Genomic DNA, 26519 nt, shown 5'->3' with positions numbered 1-26519 from the left:
TTAACAAGGAGTACATGGTGAGATGTTCTGGCTGGCAAAGGGGCACGGCTGTTAGCAAAGTCTTTTGGGCCGAAGGTCACGGTACAAAAGGATTAGGCAGAAGGATGGTCAGACAGGCTGGGTCGAGACAGGCGGATATCAGAATCGTCAGGCAGGGAAGGGTCAAACCGGGTTGTCAATCAAGGGGTTAAGCTGGAAGAGTTGTCGTAGGCAGGTAAGGGTCAGGATACAGAATGCAGAGTAGTCAGGGAACAGGCAGGAGTCAAAACCGAATAATCAGGACAAACAGATACAGGATCAGATGCACAAGGCTCAGGAACCACTAGAAACCAAGTTCTATCACGGGCACTGGCTGGGGGTCAGAATGGGCCTTAAATACAGTCAAAGTTCGCCGCACAGGTAATTTTATTACACTTAGCTAGTCTAGAGCGTGCTTGTGTTACCTCTAAGACAGTCTGTGTTCTTACTGATTTAATCAATGCAATATAGCTTCCCCTTACAAAGGGCTTGGCTGCATCCCAAACCACCAAGTCTGACACCAAACCCTCATTAGTCTCCCAGTATTGTTTAAGTGCAGAGGGAATTTCTTCCACCATTTTTGGATGTTGTATCCATTTTGAGGGGGGGGGAGCCACCATGTGGGAAAGGGCCCCTGTGGCTGCAGTGTAGCATGTGAATTGTTTGCACAATGTGTCTGTCGGGCCTAATGTTTCTGCCCAATGGGCAAATGAGAGAGTCATGGGCATTGGGCTTGAGTCTGTCTATTGCAGGGTTGAGGACCATGTTGAAGTCACCTGCCCATATTGTAAGCCTTTGGCCATTTTCAGTCACCTTAAGTACAATTTTGTATAGCAGTTGCATGTCTGACGGGGGTGGAAGATAGATATTGACTATTATGTAGGTTGTTCCCCAAATTTTAGCTTGGAGTATCAGGTCTCTGCAGAATCTATCAGTGGTAAGGCCCTCAATTTGAAAGTGAAGGGATTTTCAGATAAGAATGGCTACCCCCCTAGAATATGTGGAGTATTCAGAGGTGTATGCTGTGGCTACCCAATGGCATCTGAGGGCAAGCGTATGCTGCCCAACTAAGTGGGTTTCCTGGAGGAGTATGAGGTAGACTACATACTTTTTCACCTTGTCTAGTATTACAGATCTTTTAACCTTGTAATTCAAACCTCTTACATTCGATGTCAATACCTTAAATTTGTTATCATGAAGTAGCATAATATATTGGGGTGTAGGCATTTTGGGGTAGCCCCAGGTCTACCCCCCCAGGTTTGAGGTTGAGCTGTAGGTTGTAGAGGTGGTGTGTGTGTGCCAAGCCTGGGGGCATCCCCAATGCCCACGTCCATTTTGATACTGATGGGTCAGTGTTGTCCAACTTCTGTGATACAGAGGGACGAAATTTTTCCAGCCTACATAATGGAGGGCTGATAATGGAAGCCAGTGTTTACCACTCCCTGTTTTTAAACCACACCCACTTCAAACCACACTCATGTTATCACAAGACCATATCCACATTAATTGTGGTAGCACACCAAAAAACCAAATGGTTGGTGCTCACTGCAGGGACATCACTTTTCACTTATATGTAAAAAAAGTTGTCATATGAAGACATACCCTTAAATCCATATGCCTCCTCTTCCCCTTGGATAACACAGCATCCCCAACACCTCAGGGCCCCCTAACAATAATTTATTTTCAAATGCTAACGAACCCCCAGAACAAATACTTATGTTCCACAGGCAGAGCAGGGCACATACAGCCAGAGTATTGGCACACAAAGGCAGAGCAGGTCACAAACAGGCAGAGCAGGGCACACACAGCGAGCATAGAGAAGGCAGAACAAAGCAGGACACAGTTTCCACTGATCAGGACCACTCTAAGGTGTGCTACATACAGTGACACAGTGCTAATGCCTCATTAGAATTTTGTATAAAGTGTGAACAGGTGAACAATGTGGGCAGTTTCAGTCTGGGTCTCAGGTGTGAACAGTACAGGGCTTTAGGGGGTGAACAATAGAGGTGTCACAAGTGTGGACAATGCAGGGGGAACAAAGGTGTGAACAATACAGGGGATTAGTTTGAATTTGAGGTTTAAACAATGCAGGGGCCAGTTAATCTCACACGCGGGCCACCAGTTGAACAACCCTGCCGTAGGTGTTACAGGTGGCCCTTGAGGCAAAGTTAAGAAAGAAATTAGACAAAGAAAATATAATTCCCAACTAAGCATTCCCCCCTCCTGGTATCCTCCCCCAACCTGAAGATACATTTATCCCAAAAGTAACAGCCAACTAGGGTAAGGTCTGAGTTAAGTCCAAGCAATGTTTAGTCCAGAGATCCGAACCATTTAAAAGTTAAACACCCTCTTTGTATTTAAGGGTAAGAACAGATGCTTGGATAGTCTTGGAATTCCTTGCTTCAATTCCCTGCAAAGAGGCCGTTGTGGATTATCGCCATTATTGGCCACAGCAACCCGGTGGTATTGAGTGCCTGATATATGTAAAAAAGAATGGTGCTTGTACATTGCCTTTGCTACTTTAATATGGGGAGATAAATGGGTGCTCTTGTATACAGCTATGTGCGCCCGTTCGACCATGAATTGCGTGGAAAAGTTTTCCTGTCCCAGTGTATATTTAAGCCATTTTTCAGCAAATAATTCCGGGTCGGAGCCTTCAGCACATTCGGGAAGGCCAACTATCCTGACATTGGCCCTCCCCCTGCCCACGTCACCACCAACACTGCCACCACCTCCCTGAGACGATGTGAGGGGCTGGCAGGAGGCAAGAAATTGCAGGCTCCTAGTATCCGGGAGGATGGATGGAAAATACCTGACCCCCACCTTTACTGACCCACTGGCTCCTGCGTTCCCCGTTGCCTGGGCCTATGAACAGAGCGCCGCCTGGATCGCCGCCTGGATCAAAGCAAAGTCATGTGACTGGGGACAGGGAGCGGCTTAAAGGAGTGTGGCGGTAGCGGCAGTAGCACTCCCACACTAGCGGCGGTAGCACTCCCTCACTTGCAGGCCGATCCTCCCTCACTTGCAGGCCCGATCCTCCCTCACTTGCAGGCCCGAGCAACCCTCCAGGCATTCCCTGTCACACGACCCGGGCATGTGCGACCCTCCAGTTATTGTTGCACTTGTACCTGCTTCCCTGTGGTTGTGTATAAATCAGATTCAGAGGCTAGTGTCCGTTTATGTACATAAATATTGTTCAAATCACATGTACTACATTCAAGGTGCTTGGCCCTTCTGGATCCAATATATTTGTGTTGCAGCTATAATAATTTGCATGGTGTATATTAGCAGTGTTTCATAAAAACCTTGATTTGTTTATTTTGGATTAATTGATGGCAAACTCAGGGCAAAGGTACTACATCCACTGCTTTCTGCCTCCTCTGTGCCTTGTCATTATTGTGTGGGGAGTGTGTGTGTATATAGTATATGTGTGTGTCTGTGTATGATGGTGTGGGGAGTTTGTGTGTATAGTACGGTATGTGTGTGTGATTAGGCTTATACTCGAGTCAATAAGTTTTCCTAGGTTTTTTTGGTAAAATTAGGTACCTTGTCTTATACTCGGGTCGGCTTATACTCGAGTATATACGGTAAATAAAAATCTTCTGCCTCTCCAATGTATCTATTTGAGCTTGTTTGAGGAAGAGGCTGAAGGGTGCTGCTTACTAGTGTCTTTAGAAAAAAATCCCTAATTGGTGACTCCAGTGATGTCATCATGAGATTTTAAATAAATATGCCTTTCCTTGTTACTGAAGTGCTGCCTTAATTTGTATCACAGATTAGAATGCGAAATACATGCCTTTAATGTGTTTCCCCCTTCCTTTGATAGCTAGAACAGGGCTGTCCAACTGATGTGGCCCCCCACCTACCTGCTTTTTTTGCTTACCATGTGTAAATTTTAAATGATATCATTACAGAGATTAACTGGCCCCTGCATTGTTTAAACCTCAAATTCAGACTGTAATCCCCTGCATTGTTCACACTTGTGACACCTCTATTGTTCACATTCTAAAACCCTGTATTGTTCACACCTGAGACCCAGAATGAAACTGCCCACATTGTTCACCTGTTCACACTTTATACTAATGGGGCACCAGCACTGTGTCACTGTATGTAGTACATTTTAGAGTGGTCCTGATGGGTTTCCCTGTCTCCTGCTCTGTTCTGCCTTCCCTATGCTCCCTGTGTGTGACATACTCTGCCTGTGTGTGGCATACTCTGCCTGTGTGTGCCCTACTCTGCCTGTGTGTGCCCCACTCTGCCTGTGTGTCACATACTCTGCCTGTGTGTGCCCTGCTCTGCCTGTGTGTAACATACTCTGCCTGCGTGTGCCCTGCTCTGCCTGTGTGTCACATACACTGCCTGTGTGTGCCCTGCTCTGCCTTTGTGTGCCCTCGTCTGCCTGTGTGTGACATACTCTGCCTGTGTGTGTCCTGTTCTGCCTGTGTGTGCCCTGCTCTGCCTGTGTGTGACATACTCTGCCTGTGTGTGCCCTCGTTTGCCTGTTTGTGCCCTGCTCTGCCTGTGTGTGAAATACTCTGCCTGTGTGTGCCCTGCTCTGCTTGTGTGTGATATGCTTTGCCTGTGTGTGTCCTGCTCTGCCTAAGTGTGCCCTGCTTTGCTGTGTGTGCTCTTGTCTGCCTGTGTGTGCCCTGCCCTGCCTGTGTGTGACATACTCTGCCTGTGTGTGCCCTGGGAGCATGACTTATGCAAAAAAACAAAGCCATCTATGCATCTAGATCCTTGACTGAAAAAAACTATTCCCAAATTGAAAAGGAACTCCTTGATATTGTGTTTGCATTTAAAAAGTTCCAACAATGTGTTTGGACTCAGTAGTCACAAACCTCTAGAAGCCATTTTCATAAAACCCTTAAGTAAGGCCCTTGCAAGATTGCAGCACATGCTACTCCAGCTACAGAAATATGACTTTCAAATAGTCAACACTCCTGGAAAGGACATGCTGATACCAGATGCATTGTCCAGAGCTGTCACTGTACAGCCTAATATTATGGACACTGAAATTTACGTTGACATTGAGAAAGTGGTTTATTACTTTGATATTGCTGTGACTGTCCCACAGCACCTTCTACAAAACTGAAAGATGCAACAGAGTCAGATTCAGAGCTGTTGCAAACAAATGCACTACAATGGTTGGCCATGCAGCCAAAAAAGGTCAGCTGACAAAGTAGTTTGACCCTTGAGACACAAAATTCATATTGAAGATGGCTTAGTAATGTTAGGTGACTCATTTATCATCCCTAAAAGCTGCAGACCACATATGATTGAAGGACTGCATGTAGCACACCAAAAGATCCAGAGATCAAAAGCCCAAGCTTGAATGCTCATGTACTGGCCAAATATGGGAAAACAAATTAAAGTAGGAGTAAGCACCTGCAACACATGCAAACAAATGCTGCCTAGCAATGTGGAGAAATCACTACTTACCCAAGACATACAGTACCCAGCATGCCATGGACTAAGCTTACTGCTGATATATTTGACCTTTTTGGCCATCCATACATACTTATTAAAGTTATCAGTTATTGCACGACTAAAGGCTATATTTGCATGACATGGCATACCGTTTATCTAAAAATGTACCATTTTCAAATCATGAAATTACTACTTTTTCTAATATATGGGGCTTTAAACTTACTTTTTCAAACACAGGCTATCCTCAGTCTAATGGCATGGCTGAACAGCAGTCCAGACTATTAAAAAGACTTTTGTTAATATACCTTAATTCCGCTGGCTTGATGCCGCAGTTTCCTCCTTAGTGTTGTTGCACGAGTCCATGCATATTTGCATCCTGGCGGTCCTGGCGTGCGTGTACTTTTATTCGGTGCACCACTTATGACGTCATGGAGCTTGGTACCAAATTAAAATATTTGAAGGCACCTCATCCTTTTTCAGTTTGCCCAACATAGGTCTATTGTCAGATAATTCCGGGGTGTGCTGATTTTCCTGTTTTTGACCTCTGCTGATTTACTGCCTGAACCAGCTATTGCCTGTTTTCTGACTATTCTTCTGGATTCTAATTCTGTACTGCGCTCACTAACTAGTTATTGACCCTGGCATGTTTCATTGACTATGCTTTGCTCAAACCCCATGTTGTGGTTCCCATGTCTGCTCATAATGCTCGTCTTGGTTCTCTAATCTTAATACCTGGCGGCAACCGAGTAACAGAGGGCTCCTCCCAAAGCAAAGGTGGTTGGTATAGGCAGAAGTGTGAGCCGTGACAGGAACCTTGGTGTCTGTTCTGGGTTTTGGGACACCAAACATGACACCAGACTTCTCACTCCTTTTCAAAGGGGAGACAGAGTAAGGATGTAAACAACACAGGGCTGGCAGCCAACAATTGTGCAAAAAGTAAGAGATGAACACAAGTCTTATGATGTAGCAACGCCTCATCGAAAACACTACAGGAGAAACAGAAGACACCTCAGGCCAGACAAAATACTTGTGTAGCAAGAAACTTTTGCAGAAATATACAGAAACATTGAGACCAATGACACATAAGGAGATCATGTCCAACAAGCTGCAACATGTCCACAGCATGAACCTACAGAGGATGTAACCTCCCCTGGTCCCAAACCTGTGGGCTATCTCTGCAAAGAAGACACAGACTGCATTAGATGAAGAGAAAGGTGTGAATAGCTGAGAAAGAAAAGGAAAAAGGCGAAAGTATTCACCAAAGTAATGAAAGGAAACCAGCAGGAAAGAGGAAAGAAACATAACATTGTCAATATTCTACCTGCTCAAGATCTATAAATATTTTAAATACCTATGAAATAAAATTCAAAGATTGGATTGCTGTGTCCCTCAAAAACCGTGTGTTAATTGAGGGGGAAACAAAAACAGAAACAAGGAATAATATGTAGTGCAGTATTTTCAACTTATTAATTGACACACCCTTAGGGGCAGATTTACAAAGCTCGAGTGAAGGATTCGAATTAAAAAAATTTCGAATTTCGAAGTGTTTTTTGGGCTACTTCGACCATCGAATGGGCTACTCCGACCTTCGACTACTACTTCGACTTCGAATCGAACGATTCGAACTAAAAATCGTTCGACTATTCGACCATTCGATAGTCGAAGTACTGTCTCTATAAGAAAAACTTCGACCCCCTACTTCGGCAGCTAAAAGCTACCGAAGTCAATGTTAGCCTATGGGGAAGGTCCCCATAGGCTTGCCTGTGATTTTTTGATCGAAGGATATTCCTTCGATCGTTGTATTAAAATCCTTCGAATCGTTCGATTCGAAGGATTTAATCGTTCGATCGCAGGATTTGCGCTAAATCGTTCGACTTCGATATTCGAAGTCGAACGATTTTAGTTCCTGGTCGAATATCGAGGGTTAATTAACCCTCGATATTCGACCCTTCTTAAATCTGTCCCTTAGTGTTAATTCTACAATTATCTTTCAGTGATGAGAGTGATCTCAAGTGCAGTAAAACACAAGTGTTTCTGTGAACGAACTTAGTTATAAAATAACCGGTGAGAGGTGGTGAATTTAAAAGTTCAACATAGTGAAAAACAAAATTAAGGAAATAAAGAAATAAAAAAATAAATAAATAAAAATTTATTTTTTTAAAAGATATAAAAAACAAAACAAAATATAAAAATAAAAAATCAATCAAAAACAGGAAAAAAATAAAAATATCAAAAAGAAAAAAAAAAGAGTATGAAAAAAGGTTCAGATTTTAGCTATTATAGCCAAGATGTTTAAATAGCCCAATTTTTAGACATCAATTTTTAGACATACAATGTGGTATGACTTGTAACATAAATTCTAGGGGATTCCCCGACCTAGTGAGGTTTTCCAATGGTATATAATACTCACAAGATGTGAGCGATTTCAGGCATTGAATGTAATGGATGACTTCCTCCGCTTTTTACCTTCTTAGATACTTTTTTGGGCAAAAATAAAGTGAGATGTGCAGAAGCACTTACAAATGTTTAATAAATAATTAAAAAATAAACTCACAAACGTCCAAATCGCACATAAAATGAATATGAGAAGACTGTGTCCGCTGTTTCAAATTTTTCAGCGTCTTTCACTGTCTACTGCATATATCTGCAATTCACTTCTGCAGTCTCCAGAAAAATTTGGCAGTCTTCGTTAACGCGTTTCCCCGAATGGCTTCCTCCAAGAGCGATGACGTCCCTCCTTTGATGGTCACTCTTTAATGCCCACGCTTATTCAAACCGTCTTTAACTTTATTTGTTTTGCTCAATTGCCTTTTCTCATCTCTATCCTAAGTTGATACATAATAACATTAGCGTTTCCATTCAGTTGCAACATTACATCCTACTTCAATTAAAAAGGTTACAATGATTCCAGAAGATTGTTTTCCAATCTTCTATAAGTATTTTTATCTTCTAATAATTTTTCATTTTTCAAACTCTGTTTTGTATTGTTCTATATTCATGATAACTGTGCCTCCACCTCTGTCTGCCAGCTTTATTATTATTGATTCATTCTCACTGAGTTCTTTTAGGGCTTGTTGTTCCTTTTTAGTTATATTTCTCTTTTTTTTATCTGTACCCAATTGTTCCAAATCTCGCAGGACTAATCTTTCGTATGTTTCTATAGCTTTTCCTTTTTCTTGGGAGGGTATAGATGTAGATTCGTTCTTACAGTCATAGTGTAAGGAAGCCTTACCCTGGTGGTCTAGTGGGCAGCGGGGTCCACCGCTGTGTCCTCGGCGTGGACAACCGCTGCTCCCTTCTCTCCTATGCCGGCTTCCTCTAAGGCACACGCCGCATGCATGTCCATCTTTTAAAGGTGCAGTGCGTCAGTGTATGACGTCAGCGTGCATTGGTGCCAAATTCAAATGTTTAAAAGGGGAATTTAGGTTGCAGCATACTGCCCGTTGTAGGTTCTATTTAGAAGTTCCTGGGTGTTAATTCCTTGTGAATCCTGACTGATCTATTGTGTTTTGACCCTTGCCTGCCTGATTTACTACTCTGATCACTCCAATCCTGATCTTGCCTGTCTGTGACTATTCTGACCTCTCCAATCCGACCTTTGCCTGTCCATCGACTATTCTACGCTCTCTATCCTGATTCCGTCCTGTCTGACCATTCTATCTGCTTGTGCTGGCCTGGCCTGCCTGTTCCTGGTGGTGTTCTTCCATCCAGTATCCTGGTGAGACAATCGTGTCCCTTTGCTCGTCCAGAACCGTTAGCTTTGCTCCTCTCTCTGTTAAGACCTGGCGGCATCCAATTAGCTGTGGGCTCCTCCTGAGGTGAAAGGCGGCGGTTAAAGGCAGAAGTGAGAGCCAAGTCCAGGGAGCTTAGCTTGGGTTCTGGATATAGGGTGCCGAACACATAGTTTTTTATTTCTGCATTTTTGTTCAAAAAGTATTTCTTTTGAATTGATTTCCGTATAAACTTTTTGGCATCTATAAATAAATTGAAGCAATTTGGTTGATTCATTGGTGCAAAATGTAACCCTTTCTTTAATACTTTTTCTTGGTTTTCAGTTAATTTGTATGAATTTAAATGAACTTGGAGATACCTATGCAATGCCTAGAGTAGATTATTTTCTCTTAGACACTGAAATCTACAGAGCACCTGAGAAGTCTGTACTTATCCTTGGACCATAAACCCAAACATTATGCAAGAAATCATGAGGAACAATCCACTAGTTTAGAAAGGGAACGCTAGTCTAGAATGTAGGGTTCTTCATGAGAATACCACATGGTAATGCTAAAGCATCCAAAAGGAGAAACCGTGTTGCACAGTAACATGTTGAAAAAGTTAGTTATGTTGAAAAAAGACACGTCCATCAAGTTCAACCTTTGAACTCTATTTTAACCTGCCTAACTGCTAGTTGATCCAGAGGAAGGCAAAAAAAAAACCCACCTGAAGCCTCTCCAATTTGCCTCAGAGGGGGGAAAATTCCTTCCTGACTCCAAAATGGCAATCGGACTAGTCCCTGGATCAACTGGTATTCCATAACCCTGTATTCTCTCACTTGCTAAAAATACACCAAATCCCTTATTAAAGCTATGTATCAACCTGTACCACTGATTCAGGGAGAGAATTCCACATCTTCACAGCTCTCACTGTAAAAAAAAAAACCTTTAGAATATCTAGGCAGAACCTCCTTTATTCTAATCGTAATTGGAGACCTTTTACCTTTTACCAACTTAGTTGCCCTACTCTGGACCCTCTCTAATTCCACAATGTCCCGTTTGAGCACTGGAAACCAAAACTGTACGGCATATTCTAGATGGGGCCTTACCAGTGCTCTATAAAGTGGAAGAATGACCCCCTCCTCCCGTGACTCTATGCCCCTTTTAATACAGCTCAAGACCTTATTTGCCCTTGATGCTGCTGACTGGCATTGCTTGCTACAACCAAGTTTACTATCTACAAAGTCTCCAAGGTCCTTTTCCATAATGGATTTGCCTAGGGCAGTCCCATTAAGGGTATAAGTGGCTTTATCAACATTGAAATCAGAAAATCAGAAATAGGGGCCAGTCAAAAACTAAACTAAGCTCTCTTAAAACCTGGGGGTGTATACCAGCAGGCCCTAGAGCCTTGTTTACATTAATTTTTATTAAAGCTTTATGAACCATATCCCTAGTCATCCTGAGCCATCAGTGCAGCAATGAAGTGAGCCTGGGAATTACTCTATTTTATACACTGAAGAAAAAAACTGATTTAGGACATTTGCCTTTTCTGTGTCTGTTACTACTATACTGGTAAAATTATTTAAAAGGAAAGAGCAACACTAAACCTACATCTTTTTACTATTAATATAATTAAAAACATTTTTGGGTTAGTCTTAGCTTCAGCCGCAATGCACTCTTTATTTCCTTTCTTTGCCTTCCGGATTGCTGTTTACAACATTTATTATAGTGTTTATATTTATTAAATGCAGCTTCTGTCCCCACAGACTTGTACTATAGTTTTAAATGCCTTTCTCTTCTTTCCTATTAACTTCTTTACTTCTTTATTAAGCCACATAGGGTGATTTTTAGTGCGTCTACTATTTTTTTCTACTATTTACTCCTTAAGGGAATAAATTGAGAACAGTAACGATTTAATATCATTTTAAATGACAACCAATTCTGTTCTGTGTTTTTAGCTGAAAACATAATGCCCCAATCAATGCTCTGAAGGGCAGCCCTCAAGGCACTAAAATTCGCTTTTCTGAAATTCATGGTTTTTGTTTCCCCAGTGTTTATTTGTTTTTTGCACCAGACATTAAATAATTTAACATTATGGTCACTATTACCCAGGGGTTCAATTACTTGCACATTTGCTATTAGTTCTGGGTCATTTGAGATAACTAAATCAACAACCTGTGCCATAAAATTGTCATGCAACAAGTTTATATACTTGTTCCCATAAACTGATCTGGCTGCTCCAGTCAATATCTGGGTAATTAAAATCTTTCATTATCATTACTTTACCCAAACTAGCAGCCTTTTCTATTTGCATCAGGAGCTTAGCCTCCTCGTCACTTACATTAGGGGGTCTATAGCATACGCCTACAATTAATTTGCTGGACTATTTACAATTGGTGAAGAACTCCACCAATAAGACTTCTGCCCCCCCATTCTAACATAACCTCCACCTTTATATAAGCTTTTAAATCCTGCCCAACAAACAGACATACCCCTCCTCCTTTTTTATTGCCTATGTCCTTTCTAAACAAAGTATAGCAACTGCCCACTCATGCAACTCATTCAGCCATGTTTCGGCCACACCAATACCTAGTTAGGAATCTGAATGGCTGGGCTTCTTGGACGCAACCTGGTATATACAACTGGGTAAACTGGACAGACAAAGGAAATACAATATATCAGCAGGATATACATCCAATGATTCCTACACACCTGCTGAATCTGATGTGGTGCCCTGTACTCACATCCTGCAGAGTTCCTAGTTGTATACACACCACACCCTATCAATGAAAGGCTCACTGAGACTGACTCACAGAGACTGATTGCTGTCACTGTAAACATACAATACCTGCCTCTAGCAGCCTAGGTCCAATTCTCCATGTCCTAGACCAGTGTTCCCCAACCAGTAGTTTGCGAGCAATATGTTGCTCACCAACCCCTTGGATGTTGCTCCCGTGGTCTCAAAGCAGGTGCTTATTTTTGAATTCCTGGCTTAGAGGCAAGCTTTGGTTGTATAAAAATCAGGTGTACGGCCAAACAGAGTCTCTTGTAGGCTGCCAGTCCAGCCTACCAGTTTGTCAGTTTGTGAATATAGCTAATGTTTAATGTGGAAATTTTTATATAATTTCTCTTACTCTTCTCAATATTTAATTATTTTTAAAGGGGATGACTGCAATTCCAACCAGGGCCGGAACTAGGGGTAGGCAGAGTAGGCACGTGTCTAGGGCGCAAAGCTGGGGGGGCGCCAGGCACGTACCGCCTCTGTCAACTACCCCGTGTCCGGTCCCGTCTCTGCCCGACTATCTCTGGTAGTTTTTCGCTTGTGCGCATGCGCAAGAATCTAATCAGCGAACGCGAACGGCAATTCGCGCATGCGCACGTGGTCGGCAATTCGCGCACGCAAGCGACCAGTCGCGCATGCGCATGCGAGCGGCCATTCGCGCATGCACACGCGAGCGGTCATTCGTGCATGCACACACTAAGCCGGCACCGCGACTGGCCGGCTTGCCTAGGGCGCCTGGCCAGCGCGGCCCGGCTCTGATTCCAACATTTGTGTGTGAGGATCATGTTTAAATGTTATTATGACTTTTAAACTTAGCTTTCTATGTAGGACATCCTCTATGCATATGTGGGTTTCTATTTCCAAACAGTTGCTGGTTGCTAGGCTCCATTTGGCTGTTTTTTTTGACCAGTAAGAAAGTTTTTTCCTTAATGTCACAATACCTCAAACTATAATTAGAGACATAGGTTCCTTTTATAGAAGAAGAACCCGGAAGTCGGAAGATGGCATTTGATGGTGATTCGACCCGCACCTGCGAGTCACCAGCGAAGAAGAGTATAAGGTTGGCCCGAACCCGCCCGACCCATGGGTATCAGGCCGGCCCGCACATCACTACTTGCCACAGTTCCCCGATCCGATTACATTGTGCTTTTTTAATAATAAATAAGGTTATATTGTGGATTCTAGTTTGGTCTGACTTTTTTTATTAACAGCAGCACCCTGCAAGATTTGTGTTCGGGGCACCTTTTCATATCCAGCATGAGTATAAGAGTCACTATGTGGATAGTTTGACAAATATTGTCTTCTACCAGGCAGACAACAGCCTCACAAGCCCAATTTATTTGATTAAGACTTGGCTGAAGAAGCATAAAGTTCCTAAAACAATGGCTGAGTATTTGCTGTTTTTTTAGAAACAAATTTGCCTATGTCAGCAGTTGGGGTTGGGTGTTTAACAAAACATTTGGGCATAAAAGCACAGCCTTTGCCTTGGGTCAGGAGCTTCACCAAGGACCCATGAGTGAGTGCCAGGATTTGGATCATCGCTTGATTATAGGGAACCTGAGGGTGATGAACCAAAGGTTGTGGGGCTCCCCGATTGTGCTGATTTGATGCAGAACTGGCTAGTCTTGTAATTACCATCATACAAAGCTAAGTAAATTTTTTTAAATTCTACCTTCACTTGTGTTTGTGTGTAAGTTATTGCTCACAAGCAGTTTATCAAAAGGTTTAATTATTGATCCTGTATATGTGTATTAATACTAATTAATACAATTATATAATTGATAGTGGTTCACCCCTTTATTACAGTGAGCGCCTGTCGTTCTTATCTTATGCAATCACTGTATTGGGAGAAGTACATTGCTCTTACCAACTGCTGTTAAGAAATGAATAAGTATGAGGAGTGCTGAGACACAGACACACACACACACACACAGAGGTCGTCTGTAGAAACTGCATTCACAGGTCTTATGAACATTAAACAGTCTTTATTGCAGGAAAACGAATGTTTCGGCTGGAACGCCAGCCTTTTTCAAAGTGACCCGGATACAAAAACATCAAAATAAATACATAGTATGGCGGGAAGAAAGTGTGACGAAAGGATGTGATGTAATAACCCCAGTGTACATGGAAAAAAAGTGTGTTGAAAATTACATCCCCTACGTGCCCCCACATTTAATTGAATGAAAATAGAAAAAAGAAAGAAATTAAAACTAAGCAGGAAAGAATATATTTACAAAGTTGCAAAAATTGAGTGATAAGGAAAATCACGATTTTCCTTATCACTCAATTTTTGCAACTTTGCACGTGGGGGAGGTCATTTTCAACACACTTTTTTTCCATGTACCCCCAGGAATACAGATGCCTTCGATAACTGCAGTAAAAGGTGAGCATTTTAAATGCCAACAATAAACTTGTGTCATTAGCTAAAGAGGTGAAATCAACTTATGTCTAAAGTCTAATCAATCTCCCTGTTAGTCACCTAGGACCTCAATAGGCTATACCACCCCATCATGCCAATATGCAAAAGAAATTCTGCAAAAAAAGAAAAGAAAAGCTGAACGCCTACACAAGAACAAAATATATATTACCCAGAAAGAATCTGCACTGAAAGCGGAGCTATTGGGTTTTCAGTTGTGTCAAGTGCCATGTTTCTGTCCAACCATCTCGGCTATGCATTCAGCACAGTACTAACCACTATCCATAAAAAAGACAAAATAAAGACAAAGACAATTAGCCTAAACGTTTGAAATGCAAATTGTAACAAACCATAACTTTCTTTGCCCAACTTCAAACAAAAACCTTGAATGTGCAAAGATCACTTTACAAAAATCCGAAGCCCATACTACCCAAAATTACAGGGAGAACTAATATTCTATTAAAATCTGAAATGTTGCCCAGAAATACCAATATACTCAGCAACTGCACTCAGAGGGGAGCTTAAGCGGTGTCAGTAAAAAAAAAAAAAAGTTTGTGGCAAGATGAAATCATTTCAGAGTCACCACGCACCATAAATTTTTAGGTGCCCTTGACCTAATTCATCATCTTGTTACACCCCCTAGTGCTAGCTATAACACTTAATGTAAAATAGAATAATAAATTAACCACAACATAAAATGCTAGGAGTGCCCTGAATATAAATTTTGCACAAAGCGGGATGCCAATTCTTATGATAAAGTCAATCAGTACACAACAATCTACATAGCAATATACAACATTTTTAGTAGTGCAGCTGAGTGTGGTATATTTCAAAGCATGGTTTGAAACATAACCCGGGGTTGTGAGGGCACTTTGGGCAATAGTACCGTGTATCTCGTCTGATACCCCTTTTGCGGCACACCTTGCAGGTTTTTTGGGCTCTTGGTTTTCCAGGAGTGGAAGCGTGTCTATAAAATGCTTCCCCACCAATCAGGCCAAATTGGAAAGTACAAGCAAGTACAAAGCAAGAAAAGGGGGGGGGGGGGTTGGCTCTAGGGGCTGAATTTAAATACCCATGCAGCAGGCATGTCCTAGTGATGTTGCTACACCTTTGGGGTCACTGTGGGGCCAATCGGTGATCCCCCCCTCCCAGCCCAACCTTCTCCGCTCATTACCAAGGGGGTTTTGAAGCTGTCTGCAGCTTTCCTTTGGAGCGGAAAGCCGCATATGAGGAGAAAGCGCAGCCTGAAAAAACGTACAAGGTACGTTGCTGGCGCTCAGAGCCCTTGCCTGCCAGCACGTACACCGTACATGCTTGGCAGGCAAAGGGTTAGTTTTTTGGAGTTTTGTTTATCATTGGCTAGCAACTTCCTTTTAATATATAACATGCCTTATGGAAACAGTAGTATTTCAGCAGTGACATAAAGTTTATTGGATTAACAGAAAATATCCAATTCAGAGCTACGAAGGGAAACCAGCGCTCATCCAGCACGAGGTATAGACAAACAAAGGGGCAAGAAATTGATTCTCATATAGTGTAGTATTTTTTCATAGATATAGTACACCCTTTGTGAAATTAAAATATTTCTAAAAAGGTGCCTTCTCCAGACTATGCTATTTGCCGTGCTTAAACTTCACACAATACGGTGAATCTAATGTGAGGATACTCACGAACGTTTAAACGAAGTTTGGGAGTTTAGAAAGATAATTAGACGGTCATCCCCTCAATTCTCTCCAGCCTCTGTGGCTTAAAAACAATGCGCTGACATAGTGTAAAATCGTCACTTTTTTAATCCCAAATATAACATTAAAATCACACTCACATGTTACTGTTAAAATTTTCGCATTAAAACAAAAGTCACCAGTTCGCCATCTGTTGGAGTCACTTCGGCAGCCGGTATAGATGTTTTGGCTGGCGTCTCGACCGCCTTGTGTATCCCAGTGCGCTCGTGGATGACGTCACTGCCCGACGCGTTTCGTCTACTGACTTCCTCAATATTTTAATTTCACAAAGGGTGTACTATATCTATGAAAAAATACTACACTATATGAGAATCAATTTCTTGCCCCTTTGTTTGTCTATACCTCGTGCTGGATGAGCGCTGGTTTCCCTTCGTAGCTCTGAATTGGATTCTTGTACAAGTCTGAGGGAGAACAGACATCTTTGGAAACCGGCAGAGGGAGCGAACCACCAAGACCTTTGATATCCTTTACTGTGTTAACAGAAAATATGCAATATGCGATATGCATCATAACAGAATTAGACAAGTGCATACATTTGGGCACCCCAACAGAGATATTACATCAATACTTAGCTGAGCCTAATTTTGCAAATGTAACAGCCTCTAGACACCTCCTATAGCCTTTGATGAGTGTCTGGATTCTAAATGGGGGTATTTTTGACCAGGGCCCGAACTAGGGGTAGGCAGAAGAGGCAGCTGCCTAGGGCGCAACGATTGAGGGGTGCTGGGCAGCTACCTCTTCTGCCTATCCCTAGACCTGGCTGCGCTCCTCTAACAGCACTTATGCGTGCCATCGTTGCCGTGCATGCACACAATTGTGTTGTTGCGCATGCGCACACCAGCGTTGTCACACATGCGCACTCCAGAGTCGGCACGCATGCGTGCGCCAGCTTCGCCACACGCGTGCATTCGCCAGCGTCAACACACATCTGTGTGCGCTAGCGTCACCACACATCTGCAAACGAGCAGGGGAAGGAGGGGGCAAGCTGGCCAGCTGGCTTGCCTAGGGCGCCCAGCCAGCCTGGCCCGCCTCTGTTTTTGACCATTCGTCCATACAAAATCTCTCCAGTTCAGTTAAATTTGATGGTTGGTGAGAATGGACAGCCCGCTTCAAATCATCCCATAGAGTTTCCATGATATTCAAGTCGGGGGACTGTGACGGCCATTCCAGAATATTGTACTTCTCCCTCTGCATAAATGCCTTTGTAGATTTCAAAGTGTGTTTAGGGTCATTGTCTTGTTGGAATATCCAACCCCTGCGTAACTTCAACTTTCTGACTGATGCTTGAACATTATCCTGAAGAATTTGATGATATTGGGTTGAACTCTGCCATACAGTGCAAATTGTGCTGAATTGTACAGATACACCATCTGCAGCAAGATGTTCTTGCAGTTCTTTGGAGGTGATCTTTGGGTTGTCTGTAACCATTCTCACAATCCTCCGCATATGCCACTCCTGTATTTTTCTTGGCCTGCCAGACCTGGGTTTTAAAGCAACTGTGCCTGTGGCCTTCCATTTCCTGATTCCTGTTTTCAGATCTTTTGAGAGTTGCTTTGTGGATCCCATGCTGTCACTCTTCAGAGTAGAGTCAAACAGAAGCGCAACTAGCAATTGGCCACCTTAAATGCCTTTATTCATGATTGGGCACACCTGCTTATGAAGATCAAGGCTTAACGAGCTAATCCAAACAATTTGGTGTTGCCAGTAATCAGTATTGAGCAGTTACATGCATTTAAATTAGAAAAATTACAAGGGTACCCAAATCTTTGCACAGTTTGCCAGTTCTTCACATTTGATTTAATTTCATACAACTGAATACCGCTTCACTAAAAATCTTTGTTCAGAAAACACCCGAGTACTCAGATGTTCCTGGGTAATGAAAGACACACCACTGTTATCTAGGTAAAATGTACAATAAATACCCCTATTGTTGGGAAAATGACGTAGGGAATAGTGACAACAATTACGTAGTTCATTTACAAGCATCACAATAAGAAAATTTCAGTCACTTAATTAACATCTAATTACCACCACCGAAATTCATCACTACTTCAAACCTTAACCAATACATTGATATGTGCATAATGAAGCTACATAAATTAGAAACAAAAATTCATTGCATTACAAACATCATATAGTTTATAGTGTAGCTAATAGCTACCAAGTTCGTAGCAGATACAATTAGTATACATTTGTAACAAACATAATATAGTTCACAGTGTAGCTAATCACTACCAATTACCTAGCGGTTTCAATTAGTATACATTTGTAACAACCCCTAAAATAATCCTAATGCTTCTAAAACAAGTTTTGTTCACTGTCTCTATACCGCTGCTTCGCTAGATCCTATATCACTTACTCATTTACTTGCGCAAATTTGCATATTCACTTGCTTCAATCCATCTACTGCAGGCATGTCCAAAGTGCGGCCCGGGGGCCGATTGCGGCCCTTTTTCAAATTTACACCGGCCCTCAGACTCCTGCGATCAGGAATCCCATAGCAGTAATATTAAGGCACATTAGTGAAATGATCTGCCACTTACTGGCACGTAGAGACGCGCTGTTTTCACATACTTCTTTAGGGCTGAAAGTGTCAATAGACGTATTGATGTGCCAGTACAGTGAATTAAAGAAGTATGGCGTCACTACGTTCCAGTACGTGTCTATTATGAACACCTTCAGCACATAGGCAGCAGTATAGACCAAGTGGCAGATCATTTCACTAATGGCTAATGTGCCCAAATATTACGGCTACGTGATTCCTGTAATTTAATGTTAATGGTTCAAAGAATGTCAGGCTGAATGGTCGACCCCCACACATTTTCACCAAATCTGGCCCTGGTTGCAAAAAGTTTGGGCACCCCTGATCTACTGTGCTTAATGATAATACAATAGAGTCTAAAATGTATTCTCCAGTCCTGCTCTCTTGCTTCAGTTTATCTACTACACTAAATAATATTCCAATGAAATCAATATATACTCACCGGTCCTGTATGGGCCATCCATTTAGCGGCTCTGCATTAATATACCCAGCCTTCTGTTCACAAAGTTATATAAGTCTCATATACTGTAGTCTTATTGATCAAGCACAGGGTAACATGTACATCTAAATAAATATAATAAAAGGTCCCTGCCGGTTGATGTATGTGGGAAAGACAGTGACAACCTTCTGTGCCAGGATGACTAACCACTGGTCAACAATTCGGGCAGCTTTGGCTATAGGAAAAGGCAACATGCCATTAGCCAAACATTTTGTCAAACTAAAACATTCCCTGGCTTGTCTAAGTGCATGGTTATAGATTTCGCCCAGCCCCATGTGAGGGGGGGGGGGCGATAGAGATAGATTACTGTTACAAGATGAATTGCAATGAATACATCAATTGGAAACCCTTAGCCCGAGGGGACTGAATGAGTTAAGATTGGACTTGCTGGTGGATATAGACAAAGGTGGACAATGTCAATTTTGTCTTGGATTAGTTGGCAATGGACTAAAAATTATTATGAATATCTTGTTTCTCTAAACATGGTCTTTATAACTAAGGGGAAAGTGTGGATAGATGTGTGTTTATTTGAATACAGACTTATGATTAATTGTTTCCCTTCCCTTCACATTTATCTTATTCTTGGCTCAAATGTTTCTGTTCCTGATTTCTGTTTCTTTTTTTTCTTTTGATTTTTGCTTCTAACTGGCTCCTGTGGTTCGGTATTTGTGCTCTCTGCTAGTTATAACAGGATTCTTTAGTTACTTTAATCAGGTTGGTCCTATTGTTTTCTATTTTGGTTAGCCCGAGGCCATTTTGTCTTGTGCATTGAAGGTGAGTTTCTCATTTTCATCCTTTTAGGTACACATAGTTTTTTTCTGGTTCTGATTTCAGCTTCTTCTCTTTCTTTTGATTTTCATCTCTAACCGCCTCCTGTGGTTCGGTATTTATTCTCGCTGTTACTACAGGATTCTTTAGTTGCTAGTTACTTTTTTTGAGTTGGTCGTTTTGTTTTTTATCCTGTCTAGTTTGTGGCCATTCTGCCTTGTGCTTTGAGGGTTTTCTTGTTGAGTTTTTCATTTTCACCTTTTTAAACAAGTCACATAACGGTTAAATGGCATAATTGGTAGCCAGGTAGAGTTATGCCACCCTTCTACAATTGGATTCCTGGCCGGTGGACACATTTTATTTTTCAAATTGTTTTAATTTATTAGTTATGGGAGCCCCGTGGATTGAGAGATGGTTATGCACATATAAATGTGTGCATAGTGTAACAATGTAAACTAATCACTGAAGGTAAGATTTAGTAGAGGGGTAATAGTGCAAATTTTACCATGAATTTAGCACTTTGACAAAGGCCTTTGGAGAGGCCGAAACATCAGTTCGTGTTTATAATAAATATTCTTTATATTCTTTTAAAAAGACCTGTGAGATCTTTATAGAGTTATTTGGAAGGTTTGCAGACCCTGCACCCAGGCACATGGACAGAATTTTCATGGCTGACTGTGAAAAGAGGATAAATGTCACAGTAAAGAAGTTAAACATGTTAAAAATAGTAAAAATGGGGGAAATCAGGGGAAAATGAATCCAAAGAAAGTGGGGTGCCAGCTGAAGAACAGGGTAGAAAGCGGTAGAACAATATGTAAAAGGTTAAGAAACTATGGAAGTTACTGGACAGTTATTGTTACTGCCTACTGTGCATCGTGTACTTCTGTCATGTCTGGGGTTAATGCCTCTATCTTTTTATTGCATGCCTGGGTTTAATGCTGATTTTCCATTTTCTAAGGGGGTTAATGACATTTCTGGGATTGATTACATCTATTTTATATTGTGGTTGCTAGTATTCCTGGGGTTAACACTGATTATTTATTTTCTACAGTGACTACTAGCATAATGACTCAGTATCTGAGTTGCAGATGGCACTGGTGTTGCTTCACTGGCAAATCCAATACAGTCCACAAGCAACCAACATGTCACATTTATACCAACCAGGGGTGTATGTAAAAATAAAGCCATTGCTCATAAAATGTTCCAGGGTAGTGATAATGTGGCAACTAGAAAGTACTGGCCACAATTACACTTTTTGATCCCAATTCAAGCACTGATTACTCCCTGATAGGCCATTTTATTATTGTTCCAGCATGGATTGTTGGGCTGTCTAATAAGACTTTCTCTTTGTAGTTGCACCTGAATTCCAACTATGTATGTAAATTCTGTACTGGTATTTCCGTTTTCATCTAGGGGCTTATTCCCAGGTCTGGATTTTTGGAAAGGCCACCAAGGCCCAGGATTTTTAGGGGGCGGCATGCCGTCCAACCACACCCACATTGGTTCAGAAACACTAGGGATGGACAGGAGATACAACAGTTTTTTAAATTACCTGTGCACCAATCACCATTGCTCAGTCCAGATGAAAATTTGAACAAATAAAAGGGAGGGAACGTGGGTGACGAATGACAGTGGGCCTAGGGGCGTCCGGTATGTTAATCCAGCCCTGCTTATGCCATATTTTGTCTTGTACAGTGAGGATTTCTAGGCTAGGCTTTTGCACACTTGTGCTTGTGCTTATAGACTAGGTAGGAGACATTTGGGTTTCTTTCTGTGCTCTGTGTTGCAGAAGTATAGTTAGCTATGCAGCTGCATATGTGTTTTCATGTAGGCATAATACTGCATTCTGCAATGTTTTTGTTTAAAGTACCAGTGACTTATGTTTATTTTCATTGCAAGTCTATTCTTGCATGTGTCCCACTTCCTGAGCTATTTTATTTCTTACAATCCTCATCTTTTTATTATTAAAGGTATGAGTTATTTTTTCCTCCAATTGAGCATGCCCAGCTGTTTTTATACTCAGGAGCCCATTAACTAATAATAGAATTGTGATCTTTTCCATGAATCTAGAAAAAATTGTGCTTTCCCTTTATTTCTAAAAAGCTCTTAAAATTCGAGATTGTATAAAAACCACGAAAAACCTCTAAAGCAAAACTATCCCAAATAAAAGTTGTTGAGGTCCTATAGAAGTCAATGGGAGCTGTGCTGAACCTGTTGGACCTCTTTAAATCAATTCTGAATTTTACAGGTTTTTAGATTTTTTCGAGAAATTGTCTGGAAACCCCACATTTTTTGAGGTTTTCATATTTTTTTACTGCATCATTCAGCACTTTTTTTCTTCGCATTTTTATGATCGGATATTTTAATAAATGATGTATGATGGTTTTACATCCACATACAGATGTAAGCTTCAAAAGTATTCTTTTCTGTTTACAGCAATGAAGGTATTTTTGAGCACTTTGTTGTCTGATGGAAGCATGATAAAATGCCCCATTTGTTAAAATCATTCTTGTATTAGCATAAGGCTACATTCACACTGGGCTATATAAACACATGTGGTGAGAACCAACCCCTATGCTCGAATCAGGATGCATACATCCAAAAGCACTGTGTCAGCCGGAGTGCAGATTTCAGCATTAAAATGCATGTGACTGTACCTGTCTGCTTGCAGGTGAGGTGTTTCAAGTACCTGGAGCCCATTCCATAGTTTTTTTTCCGAAAGCAGTGCATCTGTGATGAAGTGGCACAAAAAAAACATTGCATGTGTGCACCAGGGAAGCTGCATAAAAATAATCCAAAACAGTGCTTAGTAACTATTCCTAGCAAGAAACTATCTGGGTGCCCAGTGCAGGGGTAAATGAGCATTCTGAGAAAAAAAAATGGCACATAAATTCAGCACCATGAGGACTATGTTTAGGAATAATGGGCTAGATGCAATTTGATGAGAAAATTCAATTCCACAGTTTACCATAGAGCCAGATGCTATTCAATGAGAAAAAAGAATCTTGTAGTGTATATATATTATATGTATCATAAAGATAGATAGATAGATAGATATACTGCCACCGCCTATAGGCTTCTATAACACAGTGTATAGGAATCAGTATAAAAAGAATTAATATTGATTGACTGCCCAGTCATGCAATACATCCAGACATGTGTCGGCAGTAGTTATATTTTTTCATCTACAGCCTATAGACAGTAATTGTACTATGGTAAAAAATGTTATGCAGTTAATATAAAAAAGCAAGGAATTCAAGGCCTGATTTTTGCACAGTACAGGCTTGTGCTCTGAAAAACAACTGCAAAGTGAAAGTAATTACTGGAAAATATGAAGGGATGAAGTGCACTTTATTGGTGTCTCTAAAACAGAGCTGAATTATGTCAAGATGTCTGCTAATGCCTGTGAATATTATATACATATATATATATAAATATAACAAACAAGGGAATATTATATATATATATATCCGCACCTGCCGCGACCCGTGCATTTTGTCCAGGGGTCGGCCCAAACCCCCCTGACCCGCGGGTCCTGGGTCGGCCCACACATCACTACTTCTTATATAAGCAAGTACCTTATTAGAAGACACTGCCTTACAGTTACGAGATCTTTTATCCTCTATAACAGTGCTGTCCTACTGGCCTCCCCCCCCCTTGTGTAGCACTCTATTAGAGTCTGTCTGCTGTGACTTCTTACCTTAGTGTTAGGTATTAACTTCCCCTTGTACTGTTCACGCATCAGATTCAGGCTGTAAAAGCCCTGCATTATTATTCACACCTGTAATCCCCTATATTGTTCACATTTGTAAGGACCTGCATTAATCACATCTCAGTGCCCACATTGTTCTACATTGTGTCATTGTACATAGTACAGTATGTACTGTTCATTTTAAAGTGGTCACAACCAGTTACTTGCATGGTCCTGACAGCTTTCCCCGCGTGTGCATACTCTACCTGCCATATTCTGCCTGTATGTGCAATACTATGCCTGCCCTACTATGTCTGTGTGTGCCATGCTTAGCCTGTGCGTGTCATATTCTGCCTGCCCAATACTGCTTATGTGTGCCATACCCTGCCCTGACTGCAGGAGGTGTGGGGGTTTGTTAACATTTGGAAATACTTGTTAGGAGGTCCTTAAAATGTAATATGGTTAAAATGCCATCACTACTGTGGTTCCCTTGGGTCAGTAGAGAAGCCTAAAACATAATGTACAACATTTCTGCCCTACTTCTTTAGTTAAACTTTAGTTTTCCTTTAAGGGTATGTCTTAATATGACTTAATACACTTTGTTTTCAATATATGAGTGATGAGTGATATCTCTGCAATGAGCACAGGAAAAAACAGAATAATGAATAATTAATCAGCCCACAATTACCCACCTCAGTCCCTCCTTCCCCAGTGTTATGTACAAGCCAATGAAAAAACAGACCAACACACTATAGAATGCTTATAACTTTATTCAGGGATGGAAAGAGTGTGCTGCCTTCCAGACTAAAGAAAAAGAAAATTTTGGTAAGTATAAATTTTTTTTTCCTTAGTCCTCCAGGCAGCACAGATACTAATGGGATCTAGCAAGCTAGTTTAACCAGGGTGGGATTAAGGATCTTGAAGTACTGCCTCCAGGACCCGGCTGCCAAAGGCTGCATCATTCAAGGCTGCTAAGTCAAGGCGGTAGAATCTTGTAAATGTAAAAATGCTGCTCTACGTGGCTGCTTTACAGATTTCTTCCAAACTCAAGGCTGACTTTTCTGCCCAAGACATAGCAACTGCTCTTGTTGAACGAGCTCTTAATTGATCAGGAGGATCTTTTCCCAATGAAGTATAGGCCAAAGAAATCGTATTCTTCACCCCTTCTGCAATAGTAGATTTTGCAATCTTTCGACTTCCCCAAGGAAATAAAAAGTTGTTCAGAGTCTCTGAAGCTTTTTGTTCTTTCGATATAAACAGACAGACATCTTACGTCTAGCTTATTAAGCTCTTCTTCCTCTACAGTGGAAGGCACTGAAAAAAAGATCACGCATACGGTGGATTAGCTGCCAGTGCTTGCAACTTACTCTTCTGGCAGATGTTATTGCAACCAGAAACGCCATCTTCCATGCCAAAAACTTTTGACTAATAGATTCCAAGGGCTCAAACGGATGTTTGCATAATGCTGACAATACCAAATTGAGATCCCATGCCGCCACATTGTCTCAACTTCATCATTCCTTTAATAAAACGCTTGATCAAAGGTTCTGAAGTTAAAACTCTGGAAGTGATAGCTGAGACGGCTGCTAAATGGACCTTTAAAGAAGCTGGCTTCAACCCTTTGTTAAATCCGTCCTGCAGAAATTGTAAATCCCTGCCACCAGACAAGTCATAGACTGAAAATCTCTCTGGACACACCAAGAACTGAAGATCTTCCAAACTTTATTTAGAAGTGGACTGTTTACGAGAATGTAACAGTGTTTGTACAACTTCCTGAGAGAGGCCTTGATTAATTAACAAGTCCTTGTCAAATTCCATGCTGACAGTTTCCATCTGGACGGATTTGGATGACACATCTGCCCTTGTACTAACAGATCTCTCCTCTGTGGCAGTATCCAATACGTCCCCTTGGATAAAACTCTCCTTGGCCAAAAGGGTGCTATCAAAATGATCGATGCCTGTTCGTCTTCTTCACTACTCTCTGTATCATGGCCAGAGGTGGAAAAATGTAGGCTTTCTTGAAATTCCATGGAAAAGACATTGCATCCAGGAAGTTTGGGTACTCCAGTCTTGACAAGGAACAACATTTGTCCACCTTCTTGTTGTGCTTGGTACCTGGAGCCCATTCCATAGTTTTTTTTCCGAAAGCAGTGCATCTGTGATGAAGTGGCACAAAAAAAACATTGCATGTGTGCACCAGGGAAGCTGCATAAAAATAATCCAAAACAGTGCTTAGTAACTATTCCTAGCAAGAAACTATCTGGGTGCCCAGTGCAGGGGTAAATGAGCATTCTGAGAAAAAAAAATGGCACATAAATTCAGCACCATGAGGACTATGTTTAGGAATAATGGGCTAGATGCAATTTGATGAGAAAATTCAATTCCACAGTTTACCATAGAGCCAGATGCTATTCAATGAGAAAAAAGAATCTTGTAGTGTATATATATTATATGTATCATAAAGATAGATAGATAGATAGATAGATAGATATACTGCCACCCCCTATAGGCTTCTATAACACAGTGTATAGGAATCAGTATAAAAAGAATTAATATTGATTGACTGCCCAGTCATGCAATACATCCAGACATGTGTCGGCAGTAGTTATATTTTTTTCATCTACAGCCTATAGACAGTAATTGTACTATGGTAAAAAATGTTATGCAGTTAATATAAAAAAGCAAGGAATTCAAGGCCTGATTTTTGCACAGTACAGGCTTGTGCTCTGAAAAACAACTGCAAAGTGAAAGTAATTACTGGAAAATATGAAGGGATGAAGTGCACTTTATTGGTGTCTCTAAAACAGAGCTGAATTATGTCAAGATGTCTGCTAATGCCTGTGAATATTATATACATATATATATATATAAATATAACAAACAAGGGAATATTATATATATATATATCCGCACCTGCCGCG

This window comes from Xenopus laevis, chromosome 2S, assembly GCF_017654675.1.
Source record: "Xenopus laevis strain J_2021 chromosome 2S, Xenopus_laevis_v10.1, whole genome shotgun sequence".
Classification (NCBI taxonomy): Eukaryota; Metazoa; Chordata; class Amphibia; order Anura; family Pipidae; genus Xenopus; species Xenopus laevis.
The sequence above is the reverse complement of the archived record's forward strand: the minus strand, read 5'-3'. Positions refer to the sequence as shown.